Source organism: Crocodylus porosus, unplaced genomic scaffold, assembly GCF_001723895.1.
Source record: "Crocodylus porosus isolate Cpor-Errol unplaced genomic scaffold, CroPor_comp1, whole genome shotgun sequence".
NCBI classification, from domain to species: Eukaryota; Metazoa; Chordata; order Crocodylia; family Crocodylidae; genus Crocodylus; species Crocodylus porosus.
In genome coordinates this window covers 150,399,547-150,410,953 of record NW_017728906.1, presented here as the reverse complement: position 1 = coordinate 150,410,953, position 11,407 = coordinate 150,399,547, and the positions used below count along the sequence as shown (strand labels likewise).

The 11,407-nt window shown below is 43.2% G+C and overlaps 1 protein-coding gene across 1 annotated transcript in view; it reads right to left on the bottom strand.

The window, feature by feature from the left end:
* Window positions 1–299, bottom strand: part of LRRC63 (leucine rich repeat containing 63) — a 33,933-nt gene extending 33,634 nt beyond the window's left edge. Inside the window, exon 1 of the mRNA XM_019529917.1 lies at window positions 113–299. The gene's annotated coding sequence lies outside the window, so the exon portion shown is untranslated. The remainder of the gene's footprint in view (window positions 1–112) is intronic.
* Window positions 300–11,407: the final 11,108 nt, after the last annotated feature.

Here is an 11,407-nt window from a genome sequence, read left to right as displayed (position 1 = left end):
GCGCCTCCGCGATAGCAAGAGAGGACCCGGCCCCGTCGCCCACCCGCCCTGGGACCCCGCCCTCACGGCCCCTCGCACGGGTCTCGCCTTCGGCCGGGAGCCCGGTGCTCACCTCATCCCGTGACTCCCGGCGCGGGGGCTTTAGTGACCCGCCTAAGGGAATCCCCCGCGTTGCACCCTCCCCCTCCCGACCCGGACAGATGGTAGGTGCCGACTCCGCGCGGGCTCGCTCTGGGGCTCAGCCTCTGTGTCTGAGACAGCCCCCCCCCCGTGGGAGTCCCTGGAGACCGGCCCTGGCAACCCTCTCCGGGAGCCTCGTTCTGGCTGCGCCTCCCCCCCCTCCGCGGGGGGCACTGGCACATGCGCAGCGGGGCCAGCTCAGCGTGGTGCAGCCGGGCGCTGTCAGGTGCCGGCTCGGCCGGCGGGGCACGGGGAGCCGGTTTCTAGCGCTGCTCGCACTGCCCCGCTCCTCCGCGCCCCTGGCTTGCTCCTGGTCGGGGGGATGAGGGCGCCCCTTCCCCGGGGCTGCATGTGCGAGCGGGCTGCCCCTCGCTCGCTGCATCCCCGCGCTTCCCCGGGGGTCTGCTTCGCCCTTTGCCTCCTCTTGCCACTGCTGCTGCTCTTCTTGCCCCCCCGGGGAGCTGTCCCAGCCTTGGCCCTTGGGGCCTCCCAGCAACACCCCTGGGGCTGCCTCCACCTGCCAAGCAGGGACCTTGCCGAGCTGGCTGCTGGCCCTGGGGGGAGAGAGGGCTCCTGCACTGACCCTTTCCTCCTCTTTCCCTTTCAGTGCAGCTTTCCCATGTCCGGTGGTCTGCCTCCCAGGAAAAACACCCGCTGGCTTGAGGAGGGCGCTGGTAGAGCGAAACAAACCGTGAGTGTTGCCACCTTTCTGTCCTGGCACTTTGGGGTTGTGTTGGTTCCTCAGGGGGTGTCGTCTTTGGTATCTCTTCAGCTGGTGTAAAGCTTTTGCCTTTTACTGAAAGGTTTCCCTGGCGAGGGAGACTTGGACCAGTTGCCACTGTGGGTCATAGACAAAAACAGCTAGAAGGGACCTCTAGAGGTCATCTATCTAGTCCAGTGGCTTTTTATTGTGGACCCCTAGAAAAGGTCAACTGGAGGTGCGGACCCCTTTGAATTCTAAGTGTGGGTATTCATGTGGTTTTGATTCATTACAGTCATCTTCACAGGCCCCTTAGACACAGTCTGCAGACCCGCAGGGGTCTGTGGATCACGGGTGGAAAACCACTGATCTAGTCCAACCCTCTGCCTGAGGCAGGATAAATAAATCAAGTGATGTGAATCAAGGAGCAGGATGATGAGACAGGATAACGAATCAAGAGACATGCTAATTCTACTCTAATTGCACAATTGGGCCATGGAGCTACAAGTTCTGGAAATGCCTGGCTTTTATTTTGTGTATGTGTATCTATGATCTCTTAAGAAGAGCTCTTAGCTTATACATTTTTCTCTGTTTTTGTTTGACCCCAAAGAGGTTTGTGGTTCCAAACTTGGTCTTAACTCCTGTCGTTGGTGACATACGCACTGAACAGCAGCAGGCAGAGAGCTGGCCTTAGGTGTGTTTTGGGGGGGAAGAAATCAGAAACTGCAGCAAACTTAGCTGAGTTGCATTCTTTTAAGCCTGATGCATTGTTTTGCAGCCACAACAGAAGCTACTGTGTACAGTGGCACTGATTGTATTTACATGCAGGTTCAGATTTCGTAGCGCCTTTCATTCCTGCATTGAGTCAAACCTCCTTCACATAGTATCTGATTCCAGATATGGACCCAATACTGCAGTCCTTGCTTGTGTAAAATACTTATTGATTGACTGCATAGAAACTCAGTTCAGTTCTGGACAAGCAGGCAGTTCGTTTCACAACTGATGAGCAATGTCATTTTCTTTTTCACAAAAGGTGTGTTCAATACAATGGTCTTGGTAGTCCTTTTTGCAGCTATCCTTTTAGAGGATCACGTTAAAGAAAACATTTTTCTATCTGTAATAGTTTTAAGAACTGCTGAAGCTCATTTCCTTTGACTCATTCTGGAAATGAAGGAACTATTTTGCATGTGGCAGACTGATGTGCTGTTTGTCCCCTATCTGCAAGGGTAATGTTTTCCAGCTACACTGTCATCAGATCAATTGTCCTGTATTGTGTTTGCTTGTGCTATTTTCATGTACAAATTCCATTATATGGAAGATTATAGATTGGGGATAGGAAGCAAGGGAGATGCTTTATAGTTGTGTGTAATGCAAAAGAAAACATACAGATAAAGCCAAAAGTATGACAGTTAGATAGATAATACAAAGAACAGATTTTTTTACATAATCCCAATGGCTTTATGATGCTGAGCTTACTATGTTGCTGTTGTGTCTTGTGATATGAAATCCCAAGCAGTGGTGTTATAAGAATTATGTTCTCACATAGTTTCACACTACAGCAATGAACTCTAGAGGAGATTGTAAGCTCTTCTGGACAGGAATCACATTCATTACTGTATTTGTACAGTACCTAACACAACAGAGCTGTCATACCCATTAAGGCCTTCAAAATCCTCTTATTCAAACAATAGGGCTGAAACTAATGCGCATGTACATTGTTTTCTATCACCAGCACAAGGTGCAATTCTATAAACCTTCACTGAAAAGTGTAGTTCTTTTTTTTTTACATAAGCATTAAGCTCAGTCAGTAAGGACTATTTGCATAAGCACTATTATTCATCAGGTGAAGTGTTTGAAGGATGGGGCATTATATCGTTTTGAGAAAAGGAGGTTATTATATTAAATACTAGCAGTATTATTAGACTACCTACTCTTTAGGAAGCCAAAACCAAATTACAGACCTGATCCTGCATTACTTACTTACAGGCCGCATCTACATGTTCATTAATGCTTAATGAAGTACTAAGTAAATGCACAATAATTATAGTTAGTGTGCAGTAGCACTGGCAAATGCTCTTTTAGTGACGCTACTGCGCAGTGGCCTGTCCATGCTATTAGGCTACTGCGCATTAAGTGTCTTGTGTAAACGCAGCCACAGAGTACAGGATCAGGCTCCATATTTTAAGGCCTTAATGCTGCAGTGATAATTTGGCCCCACAGAAATCAGTGGTAAAACTCCTACAAGCTTCAGTCAAACTAGTATTTCACTTGGTATGTACCCAAGTAAAGAGAACCTTGTGCCTAAGTTTATTCTTTCAGGGCCTATACTTTCCCATTCAGCCTAAAAAGAAAGGGCAAGGAACTATGTTTTAAAAAAAACACACTTTCATGATTTTAAAGGAATTCTCTTTCTTTAAAGAAAGCCTAGTTCAAGTTTCCTGTTTATATGTATTTTTAAAATCACACAGCATGGTTAGGAGTCAAGAGAGTAGCTTCTAATCATAGCAAAGTTGGTAACTAGTGGTATAAGGGAGCTGAAAGAAGCTATAGGACCTAGATCCTCAAGGGTTATCAGGCCTGTAAATGCTGTGCGACTTCAATAGGAAAGGTGGTTCAATTGTACTGCAACACTTCTGCAATATTAGCAAGATGTATAACTGTATGTGAAGGTCAGTAACTGTGCCCCACAAGCATGATAGTCTTATAAATGTATATATTACATAGCTTATTTAAGATCTAAAACTTCCCGCCAGCACTCTTTTCATACTGCAATATTACAGAATAGATTTTTACCTTATAATCTCCTGAGTATTACCTCTCCTTCTGCCCTCACATCTTCCATACTGTTCTTTTTTCCCTTGTCTGAGAGCAGTGTTCATGTCTTTTTTCCACGAATATTTTGAGATGCCCAGTATACCTTCAGACATTAAAACAAATAATAGGTAATACGACAAGTTATTAGAAAGTGATACAGTATTATTCAAAGAGAAACTATATATACCTTGTAAATCCTGGGACTGGTTTTCAGAATGTATAGTACTTATGAAATTGTAAGCCCATTAATGAAAGGTCACAACTTCATGACAACCACATCTGGAGCCTGACATGGGAGTTTAATGCCTTGTATTTTGTTATCATTCAGTACAAAAAAGATACCAGCTTCTTCCCCTTTAATGTGTTGTTAGGGCCAAATCCTGTCTTCTCTGCAGCTACAGAGAAGGCTAGATTTGGCATTGGAAATGGAAAAGTTCTATTTTGCCAATAAAAAAGTAGGGGGACAGCCGGGGTGGGGAGGGGAGGGTTTTCAAGTGATTATGCAAGGGACATGCCGGGCTAGGCGCTCTGCAAGGGGTCACAGTGCTTCTCCAGTTTGTAGGTGAGAATTTGTCTCATCACACTGCCCAGGTACTCAGGCCAAAGACCAGCATCAGGGTTTTGACATTTAATATACGAGGTACATTAATTTCTTCAAAAGTAAAATTAGTAGAAGACAGTTAATGCATTTGATTTGCTCTTTTGGGATGTATCTAATTTATGCTTTTAATCTGGATTTGGTCTGATCATACTTATACTTGCTTTTTAAAAGGGGCCATTATTTTAAAGAAACATTTAACAAATGATTGCTAATAAATGTTATTTGTAGCATTATATTGTTACTTTGTTGTTCCTTTTTATGATCAAGGCTTTACTATTTAATCTTTCTTTCCTGTTGTGATTTTTTTTCAGTGGGAAGGTTATCGTGCTTTAAATGTATACTCTTGACAGTTAATGTTTCAAGAAATTACTGCAGTAGATGTTTCTGTATTTTTCCCCCATTGCTCATAGTAAAAAGCAAATGCCACATGAAAAATCGCAGTGTCTGCTAAAGCCCTGACCTTGCAAACAGCAATTTGACCCTAATAGGAATATTCACATTCATGAAGCCAATCAGCTGCATAAATATTTGTTTAGTTTGTCAGAAAACTTTAAGTGTAATAACAGTAAATTTGAGGGTGACCCCTGTTTGTTTTGTGTCTGCTTAAAATAAATATGATGAGCTAGACAGACCATTATCAAAATGTTAATATCAGAGTATTTGAAACCTCAGTATCTTTATCCCCATTAGATCCTTACAGTTAAACTGATGTAAAAGTGAAGTAGGAAAGTTGTGATTCAGGTCCTTTTGGATCTTGTAGACAGAAATAGCTACCGTTCTCATAAAAGGGAAATGTCTTCACTTTTTTCTATTCCTATCACCTCACTTATGTTGTCTGACCTGACACCTTACATGAAAGAAGCTCAGTTAGCATTTCAAAAAGTTCTTATTAGCCTGCTTGGATTGAGTTGCCTGTCCCTTACTGTCATTGGCTGAGGAAAAAATGAAAATTTTCTGTTTACACTTAGGAAATGGAATAATTGCTGGGTACAAATTTAGTGACACCTCCTAGGAATGGGGATAGGAGCATACTTCAAGTGTAAGAGCAGACAGAGACTATTACTCATTTCTTAATGTCAGCAGAACCATTTTAAAGACTGTGATGTTATCTTTAGTTACTAATAATGAAAAAAGAACCCAATTAAGTAGAAGTGCACCGATATATCTGTTGCATAGTAGGCTGGCACCAATAAAAGGAAAATTAGCATTATTGGCTATCAGCTTTTTTGGGCTGGTATAGCCAATAACGTCACCGATAAATATAATATGCCTTCTGACTAGGGCCCCCAGATGTGTATGCATGCAGCTGTGCACACACATGCAGCATGACCAGGAATGCAGCGAGGCAGTGTGGAGAGTGGTGCCCTGCAGGTAAGTCATTGGAGGGAAAGGGTATTGGGGGTGGGCAATGGAAGGAGTTTGTGGGTGGGGAGGAAGGGGATGGGGACAGATCAAGGCCCTCACAGTGAGGGAGGGAGTGGGGCAAGGGCAGAGGCTGGGGTGCTGCCCAGCCAGGACAGTAAATGGAGTCCCAGGGTTAGGGCGGGCAGTAGGACAAAGCCGCAGGCAGCTCATCCAGGGGGCGTGGGGAGTGTGGGAAAAGAGGGTGGCTCCTTGCCATTGCATGCACCTCCAGGGAGGCATGTGCTCCCCAGATTTGTGCACAGGGCAGAGGCAGGCTGCCCACTGTTCTGCTGCCTCTGTCCCAGGAGCTGCGCTCTGGCCACATGTTCCCTGTCCATTCGGCAGTAGTGGTAGCAGTGAGTTGTGCCTTCTGTTGCCAGGTAGGCAGGAGACATGCAGCATGGCTCCCAGGGTAAAGGCAACAGAGCAGAGCACCCCAAGCCTACAGTGGCAGCTCGCCTATGCCCTCGCTTCACTCGGCTTAGCTCCTGAAAGTGTCCCAGCACTTCAAAATGGTGGTGGCAGTGCTTGAACTAAAGCTCATTCAACAAGTTTTAGTTCAAATGCTCCAGCCGCCATTTTTAAATGCTGAGTCACTTATCCCCTGGACGAGCCACCCACAGCTCCATCCCACTCCCTGTCTCAGCCCCAGGGTCTCGTTCACTGCCCTGGCTGGGCAGTGCCCCCTGCCCCACTCCCTCCCTCACTGAGGGGGCCTTAATCTTCCCCCACCATGCCCCTTCCCCTCCACAGACTTACCTGCAGAGAGCTATGCTCCATGCTTCCCTGCTGTACTCCTGTAAATCAGTTATCAGATCTGTATTGGCTGATATACCTGGTGAATAATCAGCTATCAGTATCGGCGAAGAAAATCTTTATTGGTGCATCCCTACGATTAAGTATACACATTTTAGCAGTTCTTTGGGAGAAGTACCAAATGACACCACTGGTTCTCCCTAAAAACAGTGTACATAAGAAAATGGTTCTTTATTTCAAGATTGTGAAATAATATATGAGAACATTCTCTATTTTTTCAGTCTTTGAAGATTGACTACCATAGGCTGCACACATCATTCCTTTTTCTTTAATATTAATAGAAAAAAAACTTAAGCATGAGGTCCCTGTACATCTTGTAGGCTAATGCTTCCTTGCACTTAGGCAACAATAAATCATTTAAAGTACATATTGAAGCATTTTTCTGACTATGAAACCTTAGCCCTGTTAAGTTTTGAATTGTTCATTCTCCTGAGGATGGTTCAACAAAGTTTCCCAGTGGCAACCTGTCATAATTCTCTACTTCTCTGTACTCAGTATTTAATCATTGATGCTCTGTAAAGAAACATGAAATACAATTTGTGATATTTTTATCATGAAAAATTTATAATAAAAGACTGAAAAGTAATGTGGCTCTTGCTACTTTAGACTTGACAATGTATTTTCCCTGTCTGTGCTCCATTTTGTATGTTTGTTGGCTGAAAACAAGCAGGTTTCCTGACTGATTTTTGCTATCACCTGAGCCCTTCAAAGGTGTTCAGCTTGCAGAAGTTAAGGCATTCAGTCCTGCTAGTAATTTTTGAAAATCTTGAGCTGTAGGTCTCATAAATCTCTGAATTCCAATTATGGTTGCAAAGGGACAAAACCTACCAGAGACCAGTGCAAAAGAAGGATTAAGGGATTGTATTAAATGTGGCTGTGGAGTGAGGTCATTTTGCTATATATACGATTTGGAATTCCTGGATCAACAAAGTTGATTGGAATTGTATGTTGGTGCATATAAGCAGACAGATGCATTAATGTGAATGAGATGGTATAATAAAACGTATTGTGCCTAAAAATTGAAATGAGAACTAGTTGAGGCATTTCTTAGACTATTTTAATTTCCCTCGGAATGTAAGTTTATTTTAAAATGCTCAGCTTGTCTTTTTTTCAGCCTGACTTTTCCTCCAGTTGCTCTGATTTGGATCATGAGGAAGAAGTGTGATGTCAGCTTTTCCATTTTAGGAATAAAGAAAATAATTCTTAGAATTCAAAGACGGCCCCGTCAGTACCACACAGGACTGATTAAAGCAGATCTGTGAAATTCACTGTAATAAAAAAGTCCAAAAATCAGTGTGAAACCTTCAGCTCTCCTCATCAGCTAGCCAAAGCTCCTTTGCCACTCTAGCTGTGGCAGTTAAGTTTCAGAGGTGTGAAGACAGAATTGTTGAATGTATTTTTTTTCTCTTTTCAGGTGATTTGTAAAGTATGTAAGTGTTGGAAGCCAAATTCGGATACCATATAAAACAGGGTTCTCAACCTTTTTGTAGTCAGGGCACACCTCAGAAAATGCCAGCTCTTAGCTTTCACTCCTTTTTTTTGACTAAAAAAAAATAGAAAGCAATTGTAGAGCAATTGTGTAGTGAAGAGCTCAGACCATAGCAGTTCAGAATGATTTTGACACTATAGATTCTTGCTTGAAATCTCTGGGTTTATTTTGTGAATCATGTGTACGTGTTTGCACACTTAAAAGTGCACCCTTAATATTCCTTAGCACCCTGAAGACCAGGGTACCCTGCTTGGAAATCACTGATATAAAACAGCAGTGCAAATCTGATGCCATGAAATGCCACTATGCTTCAGCTCTCCTCTGTAGGGACCAATTCGAGCAGCAAGAAAGCAAATCATTCTTCAAGCCAATTCAAACTTGACTGTCCTTCTGAGGTTGCATCTGACTTCCCATCTGGCCTAAGCTCCAACTAACTTCACTGAATGTTTCAGCAAAAACTGCAAATGCAAAGGTCTGCAAGTCCATGTCCATTCACAGTGCTGAGCTGCACATGTGAATCAGTATTTCTTTTTACAATTCCATGCTAAATATATGCAGCTGCCATACATTGTTCAGTTAAGTTGACTCCCCAGGAGAGAAGAGAGTCTAGTGGATGAAACTATAAGAAAACAGGACTGGAAGGAACCTCATCTAATTCAACCCCTCTGCTCAATGTAGTATCATCTCTATCTAAACTATCATATAAATGTCTCTGGCCTGTATGTAAAAACTTTCAGTGATGAGGATTCTACAGTCATTCTAGGCAATCTGTTCTAATGCTTAATCACCCATAGTTCTTTCTAATAGCTAAACTATTTTGCATTTTATACTTATTGTTTCTTAGCCTGTCCTCTGTGGACACAGAAAACAGCTAATTGCCATCCTCTTTATAACATCCCTTTTTCTATTTGTAAACCATTATCAAATCTCCCTTAAGTCTTTTCTTCCCCAGGCCAGCTTAGCCCAGTTCTTCCAATGTTTTCTCATCTGTCAAGGCTGGGCACTAGCTTGGACTGCAAAAGAGCAGTCTCTGCTAGTGATATTTTTATTGTCTTGAACAGGCCACTTAGCATCTGTTTATATCAGTTCCCTTCTAATGTAATATAAAAAAAAATGCATTTATGAATCTCATGATATGAAAAGGGGGGAAAAAAACTTCAAGGAAAAGCCAGTCAAAGGTGTTACTTTGTAGGAACAACGTACGAAGAGGCTCTTGGACCATGATCACATTATCAGACTGTCTCCTACAGATGTTTCCCAATATGCTACCTGGCTGTTTGTATTGACTTCCCATCATGGTTTCTTCACATCAGTCTCCTTTCCCCCTCACTACACTCATCTCCAAGCTCCTGCTAATAGGCCTGCATCCACAGGTTTTAAGTAGCACAGTACAAAGCATCCCCCCATACCCTCCACATTTTAGCTTCTTCTGTAGAAAAGCAACTCAGTTCTCACAGTCATAATTTGCACACACTCTCTTCTCTCTGCTTGTGTAATGTATCTTCTTTACCCTTGCCTTTTGTCTCTCTCTCCTATTTAGGGGCTCTTTAGGTGAGGGACTGTTTCTTATTCTATGTTCAATGCTGAAAACAATAGAGCCCAGTTTTCAGTTAACTTCTAGATGCAGATCTTGCATCTGTGTGGGGGAAGTAGACTAAACTGGTAGGGGCCAATCTTTCTGACAAGCAATCTTTGAGTAGACAGGCAGGCAACTTGGCAGGCCAGCCTTTGGCAAGTTAAGCCTGTGCCCTCTCCAAGTGTCACTGATCTTTCCTTTGCTTCTGCTCTCTACCGAATCTCCTATGTGCAATACACAGAGGCTTCCAGTGCCACTTGTGGCATGTGTTGCAAGTTGGCTACCCTTAGACTTGAGATCTCTTACAACCCTACTATCATAAGTAGTCATGTGAACAAGTTACAGCAGACGGGAGCATACTCTTTGCACTGCATAGGAGCAAGGAAGCTCAGAGAGTGGGAAACAGGAACCCAGGACCAAATGCCAATTAGTAGGAATTTTGGTGCCCTTGGTGGTGGGAGAGGGGCCTAGTTCTTAATTTCCCACAACATGGCTGTTGCCTCAACACAAACTCCCTGAACATGGACTAGTGCAACAGTAATGGCTTGGGCTTCTGGGGACTGCTGTTCTGGTGCTCTGTCCAAGTCAACACTCCAGGTTAGGGCCCTGCTTGCCTACCCCTAGTAGTTATGCTACTGCCCAGAAGTGTTTGGGCAATCAGTCACTACCAAGTTTCTGGAGAGGAAAAGGGACTGTCCCAGTTTGACAGCAGCATTTTTTCTGGGGTGGATGGGCAGTAGGAAAGAACCTGAAGGGCATCTGGAACAGCAGCATAGGGACAGGTCAGTACTGAAGGATGTGGGAACCTGAGATTGCAGAATCTGAGGTAGTTTTCCCTTTCCTTCTCTCCTGATAGCCTATCCCATTGGTCCTATACCACCTACATTACAGAGCTTCTATCTTATTGACTTGAGTTGAAGCAAAACTCTCCATTAAGAATAATGCTCACAGCAATGTTTACTTAAAAGTGGGTGGGAAATATGGCTGCAGAAATGCAATTTATTATGATTCTTTTACCTGGATTGTAATAAATTTTGCATAAGAATGACAGTTCATAGTTCTATTTCCCCTCTTAGAATTTTGTGTACATCTTAGCAATACGAGAATTGCACAAGAGAAGATTATATGTGAGTGTGCTCAAAAAGGGAGCAAAGGAAGGAGGAGAAAGAAGAGGAAGGAATAAACCAAAGTAAACCTACTACAATTTTTTTTTCCTATAGTGTTTTCTCAAACCTTGGAAAATCTAAGTGAGTTATGGTTGCCCATGCAGACATTGCTTACTCATTCAGTTCCATAGATCTCACTGACCTTGGCAGTATCATTTTCTTCATTGATTTCCTGACATGCAGAAATGGCCTAATGGCCTCCATTTTCAGTCCTAACTCAGAGATGAGTCCCATATGCCCTACTTGGGCAAATAATTTCCTTACTTTCAATTGGGACTAACTGCTTGAAGGAAGGGAAAAAGTTCCATGTGTTTTATCTCTCCCTATCTATATATTCAAGCAATTCTTGTATATTACCTCTTAGTAAAAAGCAGACTGTCTCTGAAAACCAGAGATTCCTAAACTGTCTGTGGACCGCTGGCATCTGTAAAGCTAAGGTAAATAGCCTGCAGTTTTTACTGAGCCACCCTCCTTTTCAATTAGAAGCTTGATGATAAGGGTGCATGATGGCCTGCAAGAAATTTTGAGGGTTGACCATGGTTCTTTGGTCCAAAACATTCAGGAAACAGTGCTGTACACAAATGACACCAACCATCATGTCTTTAATTGCAGATATGTCTGGTTTTTAATGTGCTTATTTCAAATACTGTATGTCAGACTC